The following is a 4,756-nucleotide window of genomic DNA, read 5'->3' on the forward strand; positions in this document are numbered from 1 at the left end:
TTCCCTTTCCTCCTCCAAATGCTCTTATAATGATGATTTTGCTTTTACTTGTAATTTTGTCTTTTATTGAAAATAGATTTTTTTCACAAAACATACAGTCGTTCCCTCCCATACCTCACAGTTCCTCCTCATATCCCCTCCCATATGGATCACACCCTTTCTGTCTCTCAATAAAATAAATGGATGTTCAAGGGAGAATAATAAATGTAACATATAATAAGGTAAAACAAACACAATATAATATGACAACACAATCCATCAGAAGGGAAAGAATCCAAGAAAATCACAAGAAACAGATATAAACACAGAGACCCATTTGTTCACATACTCATGAATCCCATAAAAACGGAGTTCAAAAATGAGTTTTAAAAAGAGAGAGAGAGAGAGGAATAAGGAACACCTCGTGAGTTTAAGTGTTATCCCTGCTCAGGGAGCATGTTAATCTTTCTATCATTTCAATTTTAGTAGATGTGCTGGCAAAGTGAACACTTTACGCCTATTTTGAATCTCCAAGAAAGTGTCTCTGCAGTTACACCTTATGTAGTTATAAAACTTTCAATATTGTACTTATTTAAAGAAATCCTTCTTTAAGTTTTCCTAGTATGGGGTGCTCACTGTTCTGTTAGAAGAATCTACAGAAAAGGCAATTATACTGCAAGGCTTCTTAAGCATCTTAAGGGAGGCCCATGGCTACTTTGATTTAACAAATTTCACTAGGTAATAATTTCCCTGTCATCAGTGTTAATGAAAATTCAGGAAATGTCAGACTTCAGAGGATATAAAATCTTATAGAAGAACATTTTATAAAAGTCCAGGAACCATCCCAAGTGACAAATCAGCCTTTTTTCCACACATGGCGGGAGTACTGGGAAGCAAAGAATGAGGGCAAAACTGGATTTGAATTTTTTTTTTAGAGGCCTATTTTGATCCACCAATGCCTCTGGACATGGGCCAATCTAAGTAATTAACTAATCCTTCTCACATGTTCTGTAAGAATGCCATTCATGTTAGACCTCTTACACAATCCATAATGGAGAAGAAGGATGGAAAGTGCAAAAGGAAGCATGGATGAAGCCTGCCAACTTCTCCATCCACAGTTCTGTGGGTGTCCATCCATGAGCTTGCATGAATCCCCTTCCAGAAGGCATTGACCTCTTTTTAGGGAACTGAAGTCCCAGTGTAATATTCATTAGACCAACATCTGTAAAGGTGGTTGGAATGGTTAGTTAAAATGTTATCTATACAATTGAGAAAGGAAATGCTTGGACTATATAGATTGAGTCCCCGTCTTTGAGAAATGCAACTCTCTCTTAGCTACTGAGAGATATATTCTTTTCTCTGCTTAACAGCTTTGATGTTAATTTGGATTCTTTTGGGCAAAACACATATTTTTCACAACACCTCTGTGTCATTGGAACCATAGTGTGTCTTCAAGCAGACAAAGAAAATTCAGGATAGCACATAGGCTGAAAGAGTTAAAAGGAAGAGGTCTTTGCAAGAGTCATCCACTGGGAGTCTGGATAACCATTCCTGTCATTGCTAGATCACATAACATGGCAAGAAATTTCTATTGCACGACTTGTGGCTCTAAACAATGATCTGGGTGGATATCACTTTCTCTTCCAGTTTTCAAATTGTCTTCAGAAATCCAGGCCCCAAATAAATAGACTGTGAATCATGGCCATGGAAGGTTCCTCTCTGGGGGCACTCAGCCTTTCTTCACTAAGAAGTCATGGCTGTGTCAACTAAATATAAAAATAGATCATTTTAAAGTTCATTTCCTGCATACTTTTGTGGTCCAAAGTAGTTTGCTGCCTTTTGTTTAATTATTGATCCCAAGTATATACTTTAAAGTATAAAGTATAGTCAGATTAAACATGCAAATAAACTGTCAACAAGGAAATAAGAATGCAATACACCAAAAGTGGATTTTAAAAGTTGTTTTAAAATATAGATTTCTGGAATAAGCTCAAATATAGCGAGCTCCAAGTCTGTGGGTTCAAATAGGAAACAATTAGAATGATTGGATAAAATGTATTATGGAGAATTATTTGAAAAAAAAATTATATCCCAACTAAAAAAGCATCCAAGGAAGGCAGTTCTTGAATGTCTACCATCAAATCCAAGAGACGAGATCTCTGGGGGTTTTCTGGAGAGAAGAAATGTGATTACAGCATTTTCCTGGCCCAAAAGCCTAGCCAAGAGGAAGTGAAGAGAACCCAGCCACAGGCCAAATCTCAGGCTCCAGTGGATGGATTGCCAGAACATCCTACACACCGGACAAGGGCGGTGAAGCCAGGACTACCCACGTTCCCAGGCTTCTAAAGACAGGAACCTCAGGGATATTTGATTTATGCAGAACAACTGGTTTGCCCAGATGCATTAAAATGAAAACTTTTCCAATGCTCTCACCTGGGATCCTGGAAAATGGGAGTGGGAAAAGCAGATTAAATTTTTCCTTAAGAGTCCATTAGGACAACTGGAAAAGGGCCTAAGCTTCAGATGACAGCAATGGCCCATAGCTACTGAGCACTTACTGTTTGCTACACTGTATAGTTTTTCTTATAAAATTACCTTAGAGCCTCAAGATTCTTCTAACACAAACATCATTATTTACTGAGTTTTATAGGTTAGGAAGCCTGACTTTAGGGAGTTAACTCAGTAATTAACATGCTGTAAATATACAAAGAGCTGGTAAATGATAGAATCAGAATTTAAACCCAGGTTTCCCCTACTTAGAACTCAATTTTTTTTATTGCTATTCTTTCTTTATTTTATTTTACTATGTTGTTGTTATTCAGCTGTTGTTATTGATACAGGTTTTTACAAATGCTATATAGTTCACTATGTATATGAGGATGACCTAGAACATCCAATTGCTTCACTCTCAGAGTTCTGGGATTATAGTCACGGGCCACCATGCTGAGTTTATAAAAGACTGGGGATGGATAATCAAACATTCCAAACACTCTATCAACTGAGCAGCCTAAATTCTTAACAAATTAGGGGATTGGATGAATTAGCTATTATATGTGTGTAATTGTGAATTAATAAATGTACTTAATACACATGTGGTTTGTGTCTATCTTTACTAATATACCATGAACAAAGGGTGCCAAAAGACTATAACTCAGCTTCAGCATAAGGATTCAAGGCATATTTATATATTTATTCTGACTCTAAAACTGATAGGAGATGACATTCTGTAATGTGTTTCTCTTATTGGTTAATGACAGGAAGGCAAGATAGGTGGGATCAGAAGACAAGGATGATTCTGGGAGATGCAGTAGAGAGGAGTCAAGGTATAGGGCATGAGAGGTCCAGACTTTCTCACAGGTGAGCCCACCTGGAAACACATTGATACAAATGAGTTAATATTTAAGCCACAGCTAGCCAGTAAGAAGCTCTAGCCATTGGCCAACTGTAACGAGTAAGGTTTTTCCACCTGCCGCCGGTCTTGTCTTGCTGCCACGCCAGCCCCAATTAACACACCGAGACTCTGTATTTGATATAATGCTGTTGGCCAGTTACTTATTTCTTATTGGCTAGCTCTGTCTTAAGTATTAACCCATTTCTGCTAATCTATGTATTTCCACGTAGTCTCCTCTTACCCTCAGAGAGCTGGCTGGCGTCCAGCTCTCCAGACTCTCCATTTTGACTCCTCCTTACTACTTCCTCTTTCCTCCTTGTCTCCTAGTCCTGCCTATCTAGCTTTCCTATTGGCCAACAGTGCTTCATTCATTAACCAGTATGAGAAACATATTTACAGAATGGCATCTCCCATCAGCCAACAGCTTTATAACGAATAGAGTCTCTCTGTGTTATTTTGGGGTTGATATGGCTGTTGGACCAGGTAGTCAGAAATTGCTCATAACATAAAATCTGGAACTTCCCTGAAGTTCCCACTCCCTTAGCAACTGTTAGAGATCATGAAAGAATAAAAATAGGGATTTAAAGTTGGGTGATCCTAATATATTATATTTGTTGCGATACTGCTGCTGTGTACATTCATATACTTTTAAAATACACTTCTCAATTCAGTGCTTAGCATAAAATACACATGCTAAATATATTTTTTAATAATGAGGTAGGGAGTATTTCTCTCATTTTACAGATGTGACAACTGACTCTCAGAGAAAACTTCCCAAAGACCGCAAGACCTCATATAGGAATTAAATTTAGTTTTTCTAACTTTAAAACCCATACATTTGGTACAATATCAAAAGCCACAAAATTACAAAATCATGTTGTTACAGAAATAAATAAAGTCAGTTGAAAGGGAATTACCCTTAAGGCAGGTCTTAAATAATGAGCAAAACCTATCATAGAACAAGAATTGATTGTATGTGGGAATGTGGAAGTTTATAGAGGAAAATGTTCCTTGCCACAGCCTCCTCATTTGTTGATACTGAGGGAAACACATCTTTAACAGGACACTTTGAGAGATATAAATCTCAGCTGGAGACTATGCTCCTGTGTTCTCTGTCCATGATTGCTTCATATATTATTACCTTTAGCCCATTCTGCATACATTTAGCAATTAGGAAGATGACTTCTGTATTAAGTAGTATACACCATATAGAGTGTAGGATTCATATGCCACAAGTTCAAGCACACATAAGACCTTAGTCATGCATACATCCCTCCACACAAAAGGAAATTAACTAACCCAACTTAAACAAATCCAAGCACCAAGTTTCCAAGTGCATGGGCATGCCTTGGCGTAAACTCTTCTTTTTCTCTGTCCTTTGACCTT

General features: G+C 37.6%; 1 non-coding gene across 1 annotated transcript; it reads right to left on the reverse strand.

Moving 5' to 3' along the window:
* Positions 1-385: 385 nt before the first annotated feature.
* Positions 386-489, reverse strand: LOC127214982 (U6 spliceosomal RNA). The gene has a single exon (XR_007833915.1). It is a non-coding gene; the product is annotated as a U6 spliceosomal RNA (small nuclear RNA).
* Positions 490-4,756: the final 4,267 nt, after the last annotated feature.

The sequence above is a fragment of the Phodopus roborovskii genome, unplaced genomic scaffold (assembly GCF_943737965.1).
Source record: "Phodopus roborovskii unplaced genomic scaffold, PHOROB, whole genome shotgun sequence".
In the NCBI taxonomy this organism is placed as follows: domain Eukaryota; kingdom Metazoa; phylum Chordata; class Mammalia; order Rodentia; family Cricetidae; genus Phodopus; species Phodopus roborovskii.